This window comes from Podarcis cretensis (assembly GCF_951804945.1).
Source record: "Podarcis cretensis genome assembly, chromosome: 2".
NCBI lineage: Eukaryota > Metazoa > Chordata > Lepidosauria > Squamata > Lacertidae > Podarcis > Podarcis cretensis.
This window is the reverse complement of record NC_137171.1, coordinates 476822-499082: the sequence shown is the minus strand read 5'-3', so window position 1 is coordinate 499082 and position 22261 is coordinate 476822. Positions and strand designations below refer to the sequence as shown.

The 22261-nt window shown below is 49.4% G+C and overlaps 1 protein-coding gene across 3 annotated transcripts in view; it reads right to left on the bottom strand.

Moving 5' to 3' along the window:
- The window catches only part of LPAR2 (lysophosphatidic acid receptor 2), a 57531-nt gene that overhangs the window by 24995 nt on the left and 10275 nt on the right, over window positions 1-22261 (bottom strand). Inside the window, exon 1 of one of the 3 annotated variants that reach the window (XM_079967856.1) lies at window positions 18756-18901. The exons of 1 other annotated variant lie outside the window; for it this stretch is intronic. The gene's annotated coding sequence lies outside the window, so the exon portion shown is untranslated. Of the gene's footprint in view, window positions 1-18309; window positions 18468-18755; window positions 18902-22261 lie in introns of those variants that run through there. One more of the 3 variants, XM_079967857.1, reaches the window with a different exon arrangement.

Below are 22261 nucleotides of genomic sequence, written 5' to 3'. Positions count from 1 at the left end.
TAGGATGTCTTAGGTAAAGGTAAAGGTACCCCTGCCCGTACGGGCCAGTCTTGACAGACTCTGGGGTTGTGCGCCCATCTCACTTAAGAGGCCAGGGGCCAGTGCTGTCCGGAGACACTTCCGGGTCACGTGGCCAGCGTGACATCGCTGCTCTGGCGAGCCAGAGCCGCACACGGAAACGCCGTTTACCTTCCCGCTGGTAAGCGGTCCCTATTTATCTACTTGCACCCAGAGGTGCTTTCGAACCGCTAGGTTGGCAGGCGCTGGGACCGAGCAGCGGGAGCGCACCCCGCCACAGGGATTCGAACCGCCGACCTTTCGATCGGCAAGCCCTAGGCGCTGAGGCTTTAACCCACAGCGCCACCTGTGTCCCTAATGTCTTAGGATGTCTTAGCAGCCTATTAAAGATCCAGGAGCCTTGTATTTGGTACCCTAGCAAAGTCCCTTGGAGCAGCCTTTCTCAACCTGTGGGTCCCCAGATGTTGTTGAACTACAACTCCCATCACCCCTAGCTAGCAAGGCCAGAGGTCAGGGATGATGGGAGTTGTAGTCCAACAACATCTGGGGACCCACAGGTTGAGAACCACTGCGGCTTGGAGTAAGGACAAGCTGCTGTAATCTTCTCTCTTAACCCTGGTGTGGTGCATTTGCTTCTTCCCTTTCTCTCCTCTGTCAGGGAGTCAACGCATTCATGCTGAGTAACAGGAAACCCCTGAAAGGGCTTTGCCATCCCAAAGCCAGTGTTTGTTTGGTTGCAGATTATTTCCCTTGGCACCTGGCTTTCTCAGCCAAGTTGCTTGATGAACTAATTAGGTAGGCAAAGTACATTCTGTAACTGGGAAATAACACAACACAGCAAACAAATGAGAGGAAGATCAAAAACAATGTGCCAAACCCAGCAGCTCCCTTCTTTCCATCTCCTAGTGAGATGTCCCATGTGCAAATTCAGTTCAGATATTTGTTTGTTTTCAACTAGTGTCTGGATACCAGTGTTTAGTGGTTTGGTTTCTAAATGATTTTCGAGACCTGCCCAGAAGTACACCGACTGGGAAGAGCTGACTTAAGAACACAAGAAGAGCCTACTGGATCAGGCCAGAGACCTAACTAGTCCAGCATCCTCTTCTCAGAGTTGCCAACCAGATGCCCAAGGGAAGCCTGAAAGCAGGATCTGAGCACAGCAGCAGCAACTCTGCCCACTAGAGATTCCCAGCCACTGGCCTCCTTGAGGGGAGGCAGAACGTAGCTGCCATTGAGAGGCTTCTCCTCCATGCATGTGTCTAATCCTCTTGCAAAGCCATCCAGCCTTGATTTCAGTCGTGGCTTTGTGGACTGCTCTTGAGCAAGTTCCTTTCCCTAACCAGAGAACCTAAACTGCATAATGAAAAGGATTTCCCGAGTCGCAGAGTTCATTTGAAGATGAATTTACCTGAGATGTGTACATGAAAATTGCTATCAAGTGTCTGATGACAATGAGAATCAACCTTAGCTTCCCCAGGCTTTTCCACATCCATGAACAGATTTGCATAACTACCTGTCTTGCCTGACAGAGAGTTCTGTAGAAGAGGACTGCTCCTCGCTTATTTTGTGACATTTGCCTGGTCCTAATAAAGGTACTGCCCAACTGTGGAATTTGGAGAGCTTCATTTTTGTTTGCCTTCAATTTATTAGGATAGGACTATTTGGTTGACTGAAGGAGAACAGCAAATGACCCCCTCCCCCCATGCCAAGCTGCTGCATTCCAAGTGCTTGTTTTGACCTATAAAGTCCTTAGGGACCTTAGGAACTGCCTCTCCTCACAGGAACCTACCCTGATGCTGCAATTATCCTTGGAGGCCCTTCTTTGTGTGCACCTCCAAAAGGGGTGCTGAGAGAGGCAACACAAGACCAGGCCTGCTCAGCGGTGGCTCCTCAGCTGTGGAATGCTCTCCCTAGAGCAGCCTTGCCCAGCCTTGGGTCCCAAGATGCTGCTGGACTACAATCCCTGGCCACTAGGCCATGCTGGCTGGGCTGATGGAAGTTGCAGTCCAACAGTGCCTGAGGATCCAAGGCTGGGAAAAGCTGCCCTACAGAGATGTGCCTCATGCCGTCATGATCAACTTTTGGGCGCCAGGGAAAAACGGGCCTGTTGACCCAGACAGTTGGCTCTTAACTGGAGTTGTACCGTGTGTTGATGCCCTGGTGTGGTTTGTAGCTTCCATGTTACTACAGGATGAGTATTTTTAGTCAATAATCTTCTTTTACTGATGTATAAGCGACGGTTAACTTACACGGGGGTCACATTCTGGGGGTAACTCATAACGTCAGCATGGTGTAGAGTCCAAGCACATTGGGCTCAGAGGCGGGGGGGGGGGTTGCCAAAGTCCTTTTCCATGGACACCCCCCTTCCCACCACCTTTTTAATTTTTTTAATTTTTTTGCCCAATGTGAAAAGCTGAATGTGCACAAGTTAAATGCACGCTACTAGTTTATATTATGTATCCTTTATCATTGTAAGTCACATAGAAGCGAATGAAGGCAAATAAATAAGAATTAGATTATACCATCCAAGGCTGGTCAAGTTATTTGGGGCCCTGAGGCAGCGAATCCCGCAACAGCTTTTCCCTGCTGGTCCTCCAGATAACATTGGACTGCAGCTGGTAGAGGCTGCTCCATCAGGGCCCAGAGGGCACTGCTCCACCCCCCACAACCTGCCCTTAGCCAGCCCCTTCCTGGCTGCCCCAGGTTCAGGGGGCAGCACTGCCCGCCAGCTCCTTCCTCCTTCATTTCCATATTGCCCTGCAGAACTCAGGGTGGGGGGGGGGGCAAAACTCAAATGAGTGGCTGTGCCTGTTGTTGGTTCTGGTTCTCCCTAGGTCTGGAAACCAAGCCTTATGAAGAACGATGCAGGGAGCTGGGTAGGTTTAGCCTGGAAGAGGGGAGTCTGAGAGAAGAGAGGAGAGCCATCTTCAAATATCTCAAGGGCTATCACGTGGAAGAGGGAATAAGCTTGTTTTCTGCTGTTCCAGGGGGCAGGACCCAAAGCAATGGCTTCTTGGCTTACAAGAAAGGAGATTCCAACTCAACATCAGGAAGAACTTTCTGATGATAAGAGCTATTCGACAGTGAAACAGGCAGCAGCAGAGCAAGCCAACTGGGTGCCCAGGGGCAGGTCCAGGTGGGGCAGGATGCTCCACGGGGCCACTGAGGAGTCTCCCTGCCTCCACCCACTCAGCCGCCCTACAGCAGTGGGTGGGCTTTCTGGGCAGTGCAGAGCCTGCGGGCACTCAAGCCACCACATCTCTCCCAGGATAGATGTGTGGTTCAGGTGTGCTGCAGGCCCCATGGTGTGTGCCGCCTGGCATTTTGTCACCCCCCTGAGTGGTGACACCCGGGGTGCCCCGCCCCCACCACACACCCCTTCCTCCGCCCCTGGGAACAGGTTCCCTTGAAAGGTGGGAGATTCTCCTTCATTGGAGGTTTTTAAGCAGAAGTTGGATGGCCACGTGTCATGAATGCTTTGAGATTCCTGCATTGCAGAAGGTTGGCCTAGATGATCCTCAGGGTCCCTTCCAACTCTACAATTCTGTGATTCTCTGTTGGTCTCCCTGCCTTTCACTCTTCCACTTCTAAAGGGCACCAGTCACCACTACGACAACTCACATTCTGGCTGTAGCTGATGGGAACTAGAGTCTGACAACCGTGGGGGCCACAGATTCCCCATCCTTGTTCCATAACATGAACAAGGCCACTTAAGGGCACAGGAGAAAGAAAGCAGAAGCCGCCTCCATCACCTGGGCCCAGAGAAGGGAGGCTCTGGCAAGTGCCACTCTTCTTCCTTGAAAGAAGAACACAGCTAGGCCTCTTCATCCCTGGCACCACTGAAGCATGGAGAAAGCCCACCAAACTTCGCCTTTCAGGTCACCGCTCAAATCCTTCACACCTTACACCAAACTACCGCTTGATGCACTCAGCTCACACCACCCATTTAAAACACATTGCTTTCCGCTGCCACCCAGAAATCCTGGGAAGTGTAGTTTATGGAAGGTGTTGGGGATTGCAGCCCTGCGAGAGGTAAACTGCTGCTCCCAGCCAGGGTTCTTTGGGGGAAGCCATGCGCTTGAGTTGTGTGGTTCAGACTGCAGACAACCTTGGAGTGCCAGGAAAGTAAAAAATAAGTAGAAAGGGCTGGATTCAACCATGAAACTCTCCCTTGCATGGGGCTGTGCCGGGAGCCCACAGGGTAGGGTGCAGGGCCCTGAGCCAGCAGCTCCTTCCCTTAGCAAAAGAGAAAAGAGGCCCGTGACATCATAACAATGGCAGCAGCAACAGCCAGCACAGCAGGGTCTGTGCTGGAATGTGGAAAGAGCAGTTGGATGGGTGAGGTGGCAGCATTTGGTTTTAAAACAAACTTTGCACTCTGCTCTGACCATCCAAGAACTGGGGATTGGTTTCATAGAATCATAGAATCATAGAGTTGGAATAGACTACAAGGGCCATCGAGTCCAACCCCCTGCCAAGCAGAAAGCACCATCAGAGCACTCCTGACATATGGTTGTCAAGCCTCTGCTTAAAGACCTCCAAAGAAGGAGACTCCACCACACTCCTTGGCAGCAAATTCCACTGTCGAACAGCTCTTACTGTCAGGAAGTTCTTCCTAATGTTTAGGTGGAATCTTCTTTCTTGTAGTTTGGATCCATTGCTCCGTGTCCGCTTCTCTGGAGCAACAGAAAACAACCTTTCTCCCTCCTCTATGTGACATCCTTTTATATATTTGAACATGGCTATTTTATCACCCCTTAACCTCCTCTTCTCCAGGCTAAACACGCCCAGCTCCCTTAGCCGTTCCTCATAAGGCATCGTTTCCAGGCCCTTGACCATTTTGGTTGCCCTCCTCTGGACACGTTCCAGTTTGTCAGTGTCCTTCTTGAACTGTGGTGCCCAGAACTGGACACAGTACTCCAGGTGAGGTCTGACCAGAGCAGAATACAGTGGCACTATTACTTCCCTTGATCTAGATGCTATACTCCTATTGATGCAGCATGGTTCCATAAATCACGCACCATCTGGCCGTCTTCTTAATCCCAATTATGCTTATTGGAGAGCTACTGTATGTTACAACCCTGAATGGAAGGAAGGACAGCTGGGTGAGTCAGATTTCTGCTCCCTAGTGTATTTCCATCTGAAGAGGGATGGAGAAATAGACCTTCAAGGCAAGAATAAGATCCTTTTTCTGACTATGCCCTGTTTCATGGCCATGACTGATTTGACCCAACCATACTTTTCCTGTTCCAGCTGTGCAAGCTACAACCAGGTTTGCATGCAAGACTGAGCCAATCCATGGCCAAATGTGAATGTGCAAGTGTGAGGGTGTGCACAATAAAAATCATGTCTGCTCCATTCCTCCCCTTGTCCTGCTCCCACACTATCTAGAATTAGCCATGGCTTGGCTTCGTGTTAAGGTAAAGGTAAAGGTACCCCTGCCCATACGGGCCAGTCTTGACAGACTCTGGGGTTGTGCGCCCATCTCACTTAAGAGGCCAGGGGCCAGCGCTGTCCGGAGACACTTCCGGGTCACGTGGCCAGCGTGACGAAGCTGCTCTGGCCAGAGCCAGAGCCGCACACGGAAACGCCGTTTACCTTCCCGCTGGTAAGCGGTCCCTATTTATCTACTTGCACCCGGAGGTGCTTTCGAACTGCTAGGTTGGCAGGCGCTGGGACCGAGCAGCGGGAGTGCACCCCGCTGCAGGGATTCGAACCGCCAACCTTTCGATCGGCAAGTCCTAGGCGCTGAGGCTTTAACCCACAGCGCCACCTGTGTCCCTCTTGGCTTCGTGTTACTGTACATCTAAACCTGAGCTTAGGGTTTGTCTCACTCTATACAAGCCACAAGCTGCAGCCAAGGTTTGCTGTTGGCTTGCTACTTATGGTTTGTCTGGGGGAGACAAACTATGAGCTTGGACTTGGAAGTAGCACTGAGCCAAACCATGGCTTAGCTTGGGGGGACCACAGCAGCACCAGGATGACTGGGGGAGGAGGGAAGCTGAAGGACTTCCACTAGCAAAAAGGGGCTTCCTCCCCCATCCTCCAAATGAGCTCAGGGGAGGAGTTCAGGAGAACCTGCACATGGCAGGGGGAGAGGAGTAATCATTCTTGCACTGATGGAACAATTGCCATAGCACCATGCTGAATTTCTGCCTTTGTGTGTGAGAGAATGTGGGCAGATCTATAGTTTGAAGAACAAATGTATTTGCTGAGTGTTTGCTGACCCCACAGCAAACGTGCATGTGTGTAGATAGAACTTCAAAAGCCCAAGTCTGTGGACCCTGGCCCAGCCATTGCTATAAACATATGCAGCTATGTAGGTCAGCCCCATTTTCCAGGTGCTGGTGTAGAAGGGGGGGATCTCGGGCCTGGGGCCCCTTCAACTGTGGCCCTTTCCTGTCTGGTCCTCTGAACTCCCTCTCAGGCCCACCCTCTCTCCCCAGGCCATGCCTCTCGCTGGCATGACCCTCAAATTGCATGGTTTTGCCTGGTGGAAACACATCCATGAACTCTGACAGGGCCTCTTTGCTTTTCTGGGTGGAGGATAGTGAGATGCTTGTGTTTGTGCAGAAATTGTTCCACCCACTACTGACATGTGGCCCCCCAAAAGGTCTCTCTGAAGGGAATGTGGCCCTTGGACTGATAAAAGTTTCCCCACCTCTCTGCTAGTAGAAATTCATCAGGCAAGTCTGCCACTTAAGGCTTTGGCTTGGGATATGTAGCCCACAGCTGATTGGCATCGGATCACAAGGACCTCCAGTGCAAAAGAGGCTTCTTTGGCTGTCATGTGGCCAGGCTGGGCCGGGGACTCCTGAAGGCACATCCACACATTGCAGTTCCTTGTGTTGCCTTCAGATCCTGACATTACAACGGCAGAGTCCCTGAGCAGGTCTGGGTGTTTTACTTGACAGTCTCACCCAGGAAAGATGATCAAACATTCCAGATGCCAACTATCGCCATGGGATGGATGGAGTTCATTTTAATCGTTTCAGGGAAATAATATTTCCACTCTAGGACCTACCCATCACTAAGCACTGGGGAGTGAACGCAGCAGTCCTATAATCTCACTCCTTATAATCAGTACCAGAAACTGTCATAGGGAGATATGAGGTGTGTGTTTTAAATAGTCATTGTATATTTGCCAAAGGTGATGACAATAGGTATTAGTAATTCAAAGTTGCCACTCAAGTTTTAAAAGAGGAAGTGTTTGAGCTGATTTCTCTGTTGCTACCTGCTGATGCCCCACCCCCAAAGTATACCCGAGAACAGCAGTTACTGCACAGATGCCTTTGTGAGTCCCATAACCCCACCTCCCACCCCCGAGAGCATCAGCACCTACTCTGGCGTGACACCCTGAGTAAACACCCATTTTTCTACAGAGCCTTCCTTGGTTCTCTCTGGGGATGGACCAGAGAGGGAAGGCTACACCATCACCACAGAAAGTCCCACGGCTTCTGCTTCTTACATTTCTCCCCCTCCCTTGCTTAGGAGCCAGAAACTCAGGTGGTGACCCCCACCAGGCTGCATTTGGTCCACAGGCCGTTGGTTACTGATCACGGCTCTATGTTTTCTTTCTCTGCTGCTTGTTATCAGCTTATCCTCTCAGCTTCTCCTATGTCAAAGTCTCACACTTAGGATTCTTCCTCCTCATTTCTGTGTATCAAGGAGAAAACCTAACTAGGGTTTTAATAAGGGTCTCACATTGCTCTGGGCTTAGTGATGTTAAGAGGCTCATTGAAGGTCTGCCTGAGGAATGCTTGGGCAATGATCGGTGCAGACACATAGAACCGTATCCAGTGTTGGTCTTAGAGTAGACACACTGAAATTAATGAACTTAACGTAGCCAGGTCCATTAGCTTCAATTGGTCTACTCTGAGCATTGATACAACTCATAGTCAGAATCCTCATCTGCTTTGTCAAAAGTGTAACAATTGACTATGCAATCAAGTCATAACAGCCAAAATTCAATGTAGTGCTGAGTGAGGTATGTGCATAGAAAGTGAGTTTCACTCACACAGTGAGTTTCCTACTCTCTCCCTCATGCCTCCTGAGTGCCCCCTTAAACTCTCCTGGGGATCCCCCTCTAGAGTAGATCTAGGGAGTGCAGGGCCTGTACCAAAGTGGGGAGTCTTGTTACATGATTGGCCCTTGTTCTACACACCCAAGAACTTTCTTGAATCATGCCCAGGGCTTTTTTCAGCCGGAACTCACAGGAACTCAGTTCCAGCACCTCTCAGGTGGGTGCCCTTGCCATTCTAAGAGAACAAGGGAGGCATTCTAGAAAAATAGAACACCCTACATTTGTATTCATGCAGCACTTGGTTTGAGAGCAGAGAGTGATGCTCAAGTGCCCCTGATCCCCCGAGACCCAACATAAAGGATGCTTTCATTTTGACCATGGTGGTCCCTGTGGCTGAGAAGCACCAGCATTGTGTGTGCAATTGGAAGAAATGAAGCAGTCATCATCTTTTCTCCCAGAGCCCACACATTTGTGCTAAGCCAACCAAGCTAGCACAGCACATGCAACATGTGCAAGGAGCAGTCCCTGAGCTTTTACAGAATGAAGCCGCCTTTTTCTTCGTCTTCTGAACATGGCTGGCAACTCCTGCGATGCCTACATATCTGCAGCCAAGATGCCTTGTATTTCCAAGAATAATGCAAACACGGCAGTTTGGCATAGATGATAAAAATGAAAAGGCGGGGGAAGAGCAAGATTCAGATTGGCTTCTCACCAGCTATGCTTTAGATTAAAAAACATCTCTGCAATGTCAGGTTTTAAAAATTGCTTGCATGATGCCTCCTGTTCCTAGGGAAGCCCAAAGGAGGACAGGGGCTCCTGCGCCTTTAGCACTTAAGGGCACTCCTGCCAGGTCAGACCAAAGGCCTCTCTCGTCCCAGCATCGTGTTCTCACAATGGCCATCCAGGTGCCCATGGGATCCCCAGAAGTAGGATCTGAGCACCACAGCAGTTCCCCACTTGGGCTTCAACAAGCTTCCCCTGCTGAAATCTCCTCTGCTACACAACTGGGGAAGGGACAGGGCTGGTCCCTTTTGCACTTGGCCACCAGACCTGTTCCCCACACAGCGCTGAGAACACCAGCAGCAATGTGATAAGGAACTCTGCTAGCTGTTTCCTGCACTCTGCAAACCAGTCCACGCACTTGAAAAATACAATGCAGAAAAACAGTCTTCCTTAAAGAAGCACAGCTCTAAGTTCTTCCTGCTTCTCTTCAAACTACAGTGGTACCCTGTTTACAAACTTAATCCGTTCCAGAAGTCCGTTCTTAAACCAAAACCGTTCTTAAACCAAGGCACGCTTTCCCTCATGAGGCCTCCCACCGCCGGTGCCCTTCTACCATTCAGATTCCGTTCTTAGACCAAGGTAAAGTTCACAAACCAAGACACTATTTCCAGTTTTGCAAGAGTTTGTAAACCAAATAGTTCTTAAACCGGATCGTTCTTAAACTGAGATACTACTGTAGCTGCAAAAGAAAGGAGGGAGGATTTATTTGGGGGGTGGGGGAGGTGAAACGTGGAGTCAGGTGGAATGTGGAGTTATTTGGCTTGGAGTAGACACAGATCAGGGTTGCCATTGTTTCAACCAATCCCCTTTGCATATCAGCTTGATCTCTCAGCATCATCTTAAGCCTTGAAAAGCTTCATTTGCAACTTGGGCTGTTGTTTAGGGCAGTGTTTCCTAATTACCTAATTACCAAGGACCCCTATTTTTCAAGAACCAAGTCACGGACCCCCCACTTTTGAATTTTTTTGTTAACTCTATGGTAGTTACCTGTGCAAAGCAATTTTCTGAAGAAAATGTGGGGTAACCCCTAATAAGCAAAGGACTTTAGGTATACTGAAAGTGTTCTGTATGCAGAAGTCTTTTTATATGGGGGAGTATTCAAACATGCTATTCCTTACTTGGAATCTGAGATGCAAAACTTTGCAGCATATGCTTCTGCTAACTGAGGGGTCTTGCACCTTCAAGACATAGGTGAAGGCTTGGTCAGAGCTTGATAAAGTATTGGTGAAGACTGAGTAGAAAACAGCTGGAATGTTGTAATGTTGGTAATAGTAGTAGTAGTAGTACCTTTTACCTAGTATTAGTAGTAGTAGTAGTAATAATAATAATAATAATATGCCCAACTTTCATCCATGGCTTAAAGAGATTAATTTTCTAGCCCATTGGCAATTCTTCACAACACCTCAAAATATTTGTTTGTTACAATTTTTGCAAGTGTAAAACAATGTTCTGAAATGTGGGCAATCATTTTATGCAATGCTTTAGGAAAAGCAACAATTTCCAATACAAAATGTGGAAGATGGCTCAGAATGTAAGCTTGAAGTTCCTAGCTCAAATGTCACTTCAGCCATGAACTCATTAGACAGCCTACAGCAAGTCCTGCTGCCCTTTGTGGGGCTATTGTGAAGACTACAGAGACAGCATAGGTGACTCTGACTCTTTGAAATGCATTATGTAAATACTAAGTATCACTATTATTTGCATATGCAGACAGGTGTAGGATGGTGTATGAGTGGCTATTGATGCTGAACACAGTGATGTGATTTTGGCATTGCGCTTCATGGGCTTACAGTCCTCTCCCTTGAAGGTCTTGCTTCACTTATTTCAAAGTGTGGTTCGTCTGATCCCTTCTGCTCAGTCTGGTGAAGGGATTCCTGGCCTTCTGCCCCCATAATCCTACCCTGCCCTGATGGTACCACTGACTGAACACAGGAAGCAAAGCTCACCTATACTGCAGAGAATGGATTGCACCCTTCTCTCTGCTACCACCAGGACACAAGAACAGAAAATACCGTATTTTTTGCTCTATAAGACTCACTTTTTCCCTCCTAAAAAGTAAGGGGAAATGTGTGCGCTTTCACTGCGCAGCGATTCCTCTTGCTGTTCTGGCTTCTGGGATTCAGAATATTTTTTTTCTTGTTTTCCGCCTCCAAAAACTAGGTGCGTCTTGTGGTCTGGTGCGTCTTATAGAGCGAAAAATACGGTACTTATTATGCTTCAGTTGCCAGAAAAAAAGTGTTCAGCAGACGCCTTGAACATCCAGCGTACGATGCCATCAAAAGGGATTCCGTCAAGGAGATTCAGAATTTGTAGAGGCCTCGGACCTCCTAGAACAGTGCTTTCTCCAGGTGGGGAGCTCTTGTTCTGACTCACAGATGCTCCAAAAGAAAGGCACCCATGATGGCACTGCAGCCACTGCTCATGCAACACTCAGACTGGCAACGGAAAATGTCAGCTGTGAATGAAGTTGCTGTTTCCTAGTGTGGTGACATATGTGGCTTGATCACTGAGAAGATGATGAGATTTCCCACAAAACAAAAATTGGTACCAGCAGAAATGCTGCCTGAATCCCCCACAGCTGCCAAGTAAAAACAGCACTAAAAAGATGCTTGAGTCCCCCGCAGTGACTATGGAGTGGATGTACACCACAAAAAACAAATACCCACCTGCCAGTTTTTCTCAGAAGTCCCCGTTTCCTCTTCTCCCCCCCCCCTCCCCACGGTAGCTCTGCTCACATTCTCAAAGCATATTTAAAGTACTGTTATATCACTGTTAACGGTCATGGAGAATCCTGGGAACTGCACCTTCTAAAGGGTGCTGGCCTCATAGAGCTGCACTTCCCAGCACCCTTAACCAACTACAGCTCCCAGGATTCTCCAGGACTGCTCAAGTGGTATAAGATTGCTTTAAATGTGTGATGTGGCTGAGACCTCTGTGCTTAAGGAAAATCATTGCAACTAGATCAGCTGATATCCACAGTCATTCAAGCACAAGAAAGCTCAGAATGAGATCAGGCTTGCAAAAGAGGCTAAGAACAACAACAATGATTTCTTTAGCTAAGAGGAAGAACAAGCAAGTGATAGGTCCTCTGCTTGGAGAAAGTGGAGAAATGTTTTTGGGTGACAGAGAGAAGGTTGAACTACTCAACACCTACTTTGCTTCTGTCTTCACCCAAAAGGAAAGCAATGCCTGACCAGGTGATAACAGAATAAATGATGGAAAGAGGGAGCTGCAGACCAAAATAGGAAAAGAGGTAGAAAGGGAACACCTAGCTACTTTAAATGAATTAAAATCTCCAGGACCTGATGAGCTGTATCCAAGGGTTTTAAAGGAGTTTGCAGATGTAATTTCAGAGCCTTTGTCTATGATCTTTGAGAATTCTTTGAGAACAGGTGAGGTCCCTGCTGACTGGAGGTGGGCAAATGCTGTCCCCATCTTCAAAAAGGGGGAAAGGGAAGACCCAAGTAACTACTGACCAGTGAGCTTGACACTGATACCAGGAAAGGTCCTAGAACAGATAATTCAACATTCGGTCTGTGAGCACTCAGAAAGGATGCTGTGATTACTAAGACCAGCATGGGTTTCTGAAAAACAAGTCATGTCAAACAAATCTCATTTCTTTTTTTGATGGAGTTACCAGCTGGGTAGATCAGAGGAATGCTGTGGACATAGTGTACCTTGATTTCAGTAAAGATTTTGACGAAGTCCACCATGATATTCTTGTGAGGATGCTGGTAAAATGTGGGTTGAAAGAGGTAACGGTTAGGTGAATTTGTAGCTGACCCAACCCAAAGAGGACTCATTAATGGTTCCTTGTCATCCTGGGGAAAAGTGACAAGTGGGGTGCCACAGGGTTCAGTCCTGGGCCTGTTGTTGTTCAACATCTTTATAAATGACTTGGATGAAGGAATTGATCAACTTTGCAGATGACACCAATCTGGGAGGGGTGGCTAATGCTGCAGAAGACAGAATCAGAATTCAAAATGACTTTAACAGATTAGAGAACTGGGCTCAGGCTAACAAAATGAATTTCAGTAGGGACAAATGTCAGGTTCTGCACTTAGGCAGGAAGAACCAGATGCATAAATACAGTGGTATGTCGGGTTAAAAACTTAATTTGTTCTGGAGGTCTGTTCTTAACCTGAAACTGTTCTTAACCTGAGGTACCACTTTAGCTAATGGGGCCTCCCGCTACCGCCACTGCGCAATTTCTGTTCGCATCCTGAAGCAAAGTTCTTAACCCGAGGTACTATTTTTGGGTTAGCAGAGTCTGTAACCTGAAGCGTCTGTAACCTGAAGCATCTGTAACCCGAGATACCACTGTATAAGATGAGGAACACCTGGCTTACTAGCAGTATATGTGAAAGAGATCTAGGGGTCTTGGTGGACCACAAAGCTTAACCTGAGTGAACAGTGTTATGCAGCAGCAAAAAATAGCTAATGCTATTCTAGGCTGCATCAACAGAAGTCTAGTGTTAAGATCCCACTCTTCTGCCTTGGTCAGACCACACCTGGAATACTGTGTCCTATTCTGGGCACCACAATATAAGGATATTGACAGAGGGCAACCAAGATGATCATTGGTCTAGAAAGCAAGACTTTTGAGGAACGGTAGAAGGAGCTGGGTATGTTTAGCCTGGAAAAGAGGAGACTGGGAGGAGATATGACAGCCGTCTTCAAATACCTCAAGGGCTATCAAGATGGAGCAAATTTGTTTGCTCCTGCTCTGGCGGGCAGGACTCGAACCAATAGCTTCAAGTTACAAGAAAACGCAGGTGGCACTGTGGGTTAAAGCCTCAGCGCCTAGGACTTGCCGATCGAAAGGTCGGCGGTTCGAATCCCTGCGGCGGGGTGCGCTCCCGCTGCTCGGTCCCAGCGCCTGCCAACCTAGCAGTTCGAAAGCACCTCCGGGTGCAAGTAGATAAATAGGGACCACTTACCAGCGGGAAGGTAAACGGCGTTTCCGTGTGCGGCTCTGGCTCGCCAGATGCAGCTTTGTCACGCTGGCCACGTGACCCGGAAGTGTCTCCGGACAGCGCTGGCCCCTGGCCTCTTAAGTGAGATGGGCGCACAACCCCAGAGTCTGTCAAGACTGGCCCGTACGGGCAGGGGTACCTTTACCTTTACTTACAAGAAAAAAGATTCCGACTAAACATCAGGAAAAACCTTCTGACAGTAGGAGTCGTTCAACAGTGGAACAGTCTCCCTCAGGAGGTTGTGAACTCTCTTTCCTTGGAGGTTTTTAAGCAGAGGTTGGAGGGCCATCTGTCATGGATGCTTTAGCAGAGATTCTTGCATTGCAGGGGGCTGGACTAAATGACTCTTGGGGTCCCTTCTAACTCTGTAATCCTATGATTCTTTTATATTTTAAGGTGTTCAAAGGACAGAGGTAGGTCCATTTCCTCTATTTTGTCCATTTTAATACCACCTGACATTGTGCAAAGCTTATTTTGTTCGTTAGGACCTGAGAGCTTGCAAAGCTTATCTTTCGGGTTTTACAGTGCCATCCTTCACAGAAGGAAGAAATCCACCTGGGCTTACTCCCAGGTGAAGTTGTAAGGGACTGCAGCCTTAATCACCAGTTCCTTATAATGCAATCCTAACCATGGTTACTCAGAAGAAAGAACAGGGAACCAACCCTTTCTCAAACCACTTTCAACTTTCTTTCAATAACAAACTATGGTCTATCTTCATCCACAGATAAAAACATCTAGGGTCTCACTTTATCCATCGTTGACAAGACAGACTTCACTTCCAGATACTTTGACTGCTCATATAGGCCCTGGTTCCCTCTGTATGAAAGCATGCATCCTATGTGGTGTCTTTGTTTTGTGCCCAGAGGATTGAAAAGGATCCCAGGGGCTGCATAAGCCAGCAGCTCAGCTGAGGAGAGGAACAATTGCAGGAGGGATAGTTACCACATCCCTTTGAAATGCAGGGAAGTGAAAGAGCGGGGTGGGGGTGGGGCAGCCTCAGTGCTGACAGGTAAATAATGCTTCCCTGGCTTTTGTCTGGCCTTGCTTTCAGTTGGGCAACATCTGACCTTGCAGCTTAGCCTCAAGGGTGGAGGTGCTCACAAACAAGACTAGGAGACTCAACAATAAGGCTGCACAGCTGCTCCCTGACTCTCAGGATAAGCCTACTGTTCAGGGTGGTGAAATCTGGGGCCGAAGTAAAGTGTACCACCAACATCACCTCTATCAGTGCATCAAATCTGAGGCCAGCTCAGTGGTGTAGCCAGTGTGGTGTAGTGAGCCAGTGTGGTGTAGTGGTTAAGAGCGGTAGTCTTGTAATCTGGGGAACCGGGTTCGCGTCTCCACTCCTCCACATGCAGCTGCTGGGTGACCTTGGGCCAGTCACACTTCTTTGAAGTCTCTCAGCCCCACTCACCTCACAGAGTGTTTGTTGTGGAGGAGGAAGGGAAAGGAGAATGTTAGCCGCTTTGAGACTCCTTCGGGTAGTGATAAAGTGAGATATCAAATAAAAAAAAAAAAAATATTCTGGTCCCTGAGTTGTAAGATCCAAAAGGTCACTCCACCATCCCCAATTAGGATGGGACAGTCCACTTGGAATATCTCTCTCACAAAGCCTTGCTGAAATACATGAGACCAGCAATGATCTACCCCCTCCAACAGCATATGAATCCATATGGCTAATGTGACCCAACAACCCAGCCGGCCTCCCTCACACAGAGCTACTCCACAATCTACTAAACATGACTAACCAAGCTCAGAAACCCCTAACCTCTTGCAATATCAATAAAGAAAAAATAAAAACACAAAGGACCTACCCATGTGATGCTGACACAACCCCTCCCAAACACACTAAGAATAGGCAATAGAAGGAAAGAACAATCTTTCTCTCCACCTCTCCTTTCCCTCAACTGCAAGATGGCTATGACAAAAATGTCTCTCACCAAATGTAAATGACCTGTGAAAAACTATGAATTGAAAGTGGAGACATTCCCTGTTTATCTGTTTGCTTTGTAACACAAAACCCCCCAATAAAAACTAGTTTAGAAAAAAATATCCATGAGACCAGGACTACTGAGCTTTTGCAGGGCTCACACTCACATTGCCAGGGTTTGTTCAGGAAAAGTTGCTGGCTGGCTGCACCCCCATAGTGTCAGCTCTGTCACTCACCCTGCCACACTGAATGGAGAGAAAAAACAGACATCCCCCATTGCTCTTGGAAACACCCCTAAGGGCCAGCATGGCCAGCCGTGGCCCATCCCACTGGAGTATGCAGGCAGCTTTCCTACAACAACTTGGAATTGTTTGCTGCTGCTGCTGCTGCTGACCTGGAGGCATTGGTTGCTCAAGTACCCCACGCTATTAACCAAACCAAGCACTTCCCCATATTGGGCCAAACAGCTGTGCTAAAGTGCACTTGTGGGGTTTGTGCTCAGATATGGCAATAGGAGAAAGAGGCACACGCTTTTCCAAGAATGCTGAGGTTACACCCCAACTCCATTCTACACTTACTATATAAAGACAATCATGTACCCCACAATTTCTCTCTGGTATTGAAGCACAAATTTTAAAAACAATACACAGCAGACACCTATCAGTCCAGTCGCAAGTTCCATCAAGATCCTTCAGCCCTCCCCATTCCTCCTCATGATTCACAAGAAACAAATTGTTCCTTGTTCCCCTGAGAAGAAAGACCATTGAGAAGTTGAGAAAAAGGATTTCTGGGATCCATCTCCAGGGCTTCATGACTGGAAGAGTTAGGAGCACAGGTAGGAACCCAGGACTCCTAGCCAAGAAGCAGTTTGATTCAAACGCTGCCTCCCAATCCGGAAGGCTAGAAACCTTCTCCTTGCCCCAAAGAAATGCTGAAATTGTTAGAATTCCAGCCAACTGGGAAGAAGCCAGCTCTGGTTATGTGTGATCACAATGCCTCCCTCCTTTATGGGCTGGACAAACCCAGCCCATTCTTTAAACACTGCCTCCTGCTCTTAAACAAGTTCAGACTCCTTCTCCAAATGCAGCATTTTTCAAATACAGTAATCTCAAATTTCCATGCCCTTCCTGCAACTCCCTGCCCCCCATTAGAAAGATGCAACTCCAAGTAAAGAGAAAATGCTGCACATGACACACTGACAACCACCATCCCTCCTCAAACGGAGTCATTTGGAGTAATTCAGGAGCACCTTTCCACCAAGTCAGGCAGGAGAAGTCCACCCATGAGCAGTGGCGTAGCGTGGGTTGTCAGCACCCGGGGCAAGGCAAGTAATTTGCGCCCCCTAACCCGTGGATTTGCGCCCCCTAACCCTAACCCCCAGATGTTGCGCCCGGTGCGGCCGGCCCCCCCTGCACCCCCCACGCTACGCCACTGCCCATGAGGCAAGGTGAGGCGACTGCCTCAGGCGAGAGGATTCACAGGGGCAGTAGATCCCAATGTAGATCTTTACCTCCTCCCTGTCCCTTTGTTCCTGATGTACAGTGAGGGGGGAAAGTATTTGATTCCCTGCTAAATTTGCCCGTTTGCCCTCTGACGAAGAAATGACCGGTCCATAATTTTAATTGTAGGTTTATTGTAGCTGTGAGAGACAGAATAACAACAGGAAAACCCCCAGAAACCCAGAAGACAAAAGTCAGAGATTGATGTGCATTATAATGAGTGAAATAAGTATTTGATCCCTTTGCAAAAGATGACTTAGTACATGGTGGCAAAACCCTTGTTGGCAATTACAGAGGTCGACCGTTCCTTGTAGGTGGCCACCAGGTTTGCACACATCTCAGGAGGTATTTTGTTTCACACACTGAGATGTGTGAAGTTGTTAAACTGCCACAGGGGCCAGATTAAAACGACCAGTGGGCCGGATTAGGTCCCCAAAATGGACTTTGGACATGCCTGCTCTAGGCTTTCTAGAACACTTGCAAACCGCTCTCTGGCTGCAGATCTGGTGAGGGTTCACCACAAGGTGCAGCTCCTACAGGGAGCTGTTTTAAGCAGCCTGCACATGCGAGGCAAACGATAATGGTCAAGGAAAACAATTCCCTGGACTTTTGCCAGATCTGTCACTGTGGTTAATTAATAGCAGTTAATTAATAGTTAAGTCAAGGGTGATTTGAAGTTTGCTTCGCCCAAATTCGTCAATTACTTTTCTGCTGGAGAAACAGAGAAGTTTGAGCGATGTCACTCTAAGCTGTTTTTGTTTGTGCAAAAAGAACAACAGTTCTTTGAACTGTTGCGTGAAAGGACGGTGAAAGACCATTTGTTGGAAAGGAGGATTTCTGAATTTTTGCTTCATGTTATCAAGATTACTCAGTTACCACTGAATATGCTGATCCTGATATCGAGCAACATCTGTGCCGCTGCCATTTGGTAGCACATTATTTTTGCAAGACAGGTAACTTTCAGCAGTGACTGCTCTGAAGAAAAAATACAACCATATGAGGCGACTTATTGGCAAAATGCAAACTCTGACACTTTCCCAAAAGGATATTATTGTGAACAAAACTATGGCAAATACTCACACTTAGTTCTATCTAACACAGCTTTAGCTCGTGAAGCGATAATAGGGTTGTTCTTAGATTCTCATGGAAGAAACAACCCGTGAATAACTTCTGTTGCATTTCTATTCCCGGCTTCCCTGCAAAGAGCTCAAGGTGGGGCGCGGAAGCCTGTCTTCCCACCAACTCCACGTTAATAGGACTGAGGAGAGAAGGTTTGCTTGGATGCCTCAAGGGATGGCGACCGCGCAGGCAGGCTCGCAAGTCCGCGTCCCAGTGGGTCCCCTCCCCAGAAGTGGCCCTGCCTGGTCGAGGCTCCCGGGAGCCGCCCGCCTTTGTTGCTTCCGAAACTCCTTCTCCCCGACCGAGGGCAAGAGCCGGTCCGCCCAGGCTCCGCTCCGCAGTCCTTCCCCGCCGCCGCCTTGCCTCCCGCTTCCCGCGCGGCCCCGAAGCCGAAAGGCAGCGCTTACCTGCGCGCCCCGAGCCCGCCGCTCTCCGCCCTCCGCCCTCCGCCGCCGCGCTCTAGTGGTGGGCGCCGCGCTCCCGCCGCGGCTGCTTCCTGGAGCGGCGCCCGGGAGGCATCGCGGAGCAGCGCCGGCCTGGCCGCTCTCGCGCGCGGAACAAAGCCGGAGCGAGAGGGAAGCGCCGCCTCGGCCCGCCAAGCGCCGACTGCGCCGCGGCCGGCGGGCGCGCCTCTCTCCGCCTCGGGCGGCCTCCTTGGGCCCGCCTTCCTCGCCTCGCCCGAGGCCCTCGGAGCCACCCAGCCCGGCAAGCGGGCGCCTCAGAGAGGATTGCAGGGGGCGGCATCTCCGTGGCCCCCAGGAGGAAGACGCCACTCGGGCCCCTGGCCGGCCACTTGTGGCCACGGCAGGTTTCGGCATCCCTGGGGGGGGGGTGTCGCGGGATAAGGGGAGGGGGCGGGGGCAGAAGAGTGACCCAGAGATTTTCCCCCTGCCCCAGTCTAGAGGGGCACAGGTTCCCAAGGGCGCACCTGAATGTGATAATCCAGTAGTACCCCCGTTTAGGCGGGGCTGAGCTGCATCCCTCGCTATCAGGCCAGTTGCAGTGAGGGCACAGGGTCCTGCAGCCGGACGGGGTCCACAGCCACCGCCTCAGGCAGCAGATGTTGGGCGCAACTGAAGACCATGCATTTAAAGCACATGGCTACGCCCCAAAATCCTAGGAGATCTCATTTGCTCCTCATGGAGCTACAAGTCCCAACACATTTCACAAACTGTCATGCCCAGGATTTGGGGAGAAATCATATGATTTAATTCATGGTATATACATAGCAGGATGTATGGGGGGTACCTCTGGTGGGGGACGTGTCATGTTCCTTTCGGGGTTGTTTGTCCACCTTTGGTCCCCACCCTGCACTCCACTCTCACCTGTGGCTCCTCTCACCTGTTGGCTGTTGTGAACAGAGTGCAAAGCTTGGAGACAAGTTGAGTTTACTGTTAGGAGAGTCAGTCAGTCGTGTTGGGATATTGTGGTGCTTGCCTGGCCAGATGAAGCTATTGATTATGCAGGAGTATGGTTGCAGTCCTATGGCGGAAGCCCCACTGAACACCATGAAAGGCCATAAGGCAGAATAGAGGAGCCTGTAGCCCTCCAGCTGTCGAAGGACTCCATCCCACCAGTCCACCCCGCCAGCCCTAGCCCAGTGGTCTGGGATGCTGGAAGGGCAGCAACAAAGATCATCTGGAGGGTGTCGGGTTCCCCATCCCTGCCCTAAGGCCTGCAGCTCATGTTTACTCCCAGTTGGTTTTAAAAGAATGTGCAACCCATTCCTGGGTCTGTTTACCTAGAAGAACATCCCACTGTGCTCAGTGGAGCTCACATCCCAGTTTGTGTGCATAAGCAAATTGACTCGAAAGTCAGTGAAACCCCAGAAGTCAGTGGGCAGCCTTAGGATCTTTGACTTACCTCCGGATTAGAGGGGATTTAGAGCAGCGGGTGTCTCGCCAACCAGGACAATCCAGTCCAGGGGTCAGCAAGGTTTACCTCGCCTGGGCCGGTTCACTCCAGCAGAGATCCCTCCATGGGCTGGATCGCACATGGGCGCATGCACCTGCCATTTCCAGCATCTGTGTCTGTGCAGATGTGATTTCTGGTGACACAGAAGCAAGTCCCCACACCACACCACGCCAATTTAGCGCAGCGCGTGGGGACTCGCCGAGCGCGTGGCTCGGTTTGGGGGCAGCTCATGGGGTGGTTAAACCCTGTGGCCCATGGGCCTTGGGTTGCCGACCCCTGATCCAGTCTATCTGGGCAGTCACACACACAAACATGCAATTAAAAAAAACACCACTGTCCATGCATCCTCTGATCCTACAGTTTAGCATTGATTGTTTTGGCCTGAGCAGAGTAGTTAGGGAAAGGGAACTCAGACTCTTGGATTCAGTCTTTCATTCACAGGAGATGGGGGGGGGGAGGAGGAGGAAATGTTAATGTGTTTGGACGTGTACACATGTTAGATCTCACTCTGATTGTAGGTTGGTTTTGGGGGGAATAGGGGTGATAGATTCACTGCAAAGACACACCTGTACTTGTGTATAAAATGTTTGCAGATATGTGTATTACAGTCATGGCAGCTAGAAAAGTTAGGAGGTAACAAAACAAAGCTGACATTCCCTCCATTGCATAAAACGTTTGAATGCTTACGAGAGAGATCATAATAGAGGGGCAACATTCTGGAAACTTTGAGGGTGGTTGTAATCACTTCTGTCTATATCTGTAGGAAAGGCTTTAGTTTGGGGGCAAAACAGGGCCAGCAGAATGAGGCATCTGCATCAGGCAGTGGCAGTCTCTGGCTATTCCTCCTGAGTCCTCCCCGCCCATTCCCAATGTTGGGGGGCAGAGCTGTGTGTGCCATATGGCTGGCCCTGCATCCCTTAAGCCAGACTCATACCCTCAGGTGCAGGGCAGGGCACGACCCCAGTGCCGGGGTTGAAGTAAGACTGGGCTGCCATTCCTATCCACTTCTGTGCCTGAAAATGAGAGATCTCGTCATTCCTCCCAGGCAGCACGATATTTTGGCCCAGGCCTGAGGACAGTTTAAAGGATAATTGTGGAGTGAAACCAGGCCTTCCCTTACACCCTCTGGGTGGCGGCTGCTACCTACACCCACTTCCAGATAGTGGTTCTCAGGCACAGAGACAATGGCGCAAATCCGGAACTCAGCATTTCTTTTGCCCACTGGTTCCTTGTTGGTTCATTGCACACTTACACTGAGGCAAGTGCAGCTGGCATCTCCCTCCACTTCTTACCCTGGAGACACAGGATGGGTAAATGGGAACTGGCCTTCCCATCATGCCTGTAGTTTAACCTTTCCAATGATTGAGAATGTTGCTCCCTCAGCCTCTCTCTTGCTCCTTAGTTGGTCATCACTTAGCATGGGTTTGATAGGGTTGCCTCCTTACTGTTGTCTTTACTTGAAGGTGACTGATTTTTGCATCCAGAGAGAGCCTGCTGCAGCTCTGCTCATGTCCCCCACTACCACCTTTCTTCTTCTTTACTATCACATTTCTCTGTTGCTATTCAGCTCCTGATAGAAACCGCAGCAGGAGTTTTTATTCTCCAGCTTACAAGTTTTCCGTTGCTGTCCCATCCCCCACCCTTTAACAAGCCAGTGAATTATGGCCCTCCTCCTGGCCAAAAATCTCTCCAGGGCAGGCAGGAAGTGGAATGGGGCTTTTCCATGAGGCCCTGAAGATGCTGGGGCTCCACTCTCCGCTTCCCCACCTCCTCCCCGTTTTAGCCAGCTGCAGCAGAGAGAGTAATTTAAAACCAGCTTTCTTTAATCACTGCCACATGTGTGAGGCTCCGCCATTCATCTTGCCTTTGCAGGGTGTGAGTCACTCAGCTCCAGTGGGGGCTGACATGAAGAAGAGCTTCCTGAAAACAATAGCAATAACCAGAAGAGTGGCAGGTTTGCAGGCAGACTAGGGTAGGCTCCCAGATGGAAGGAGGGCCA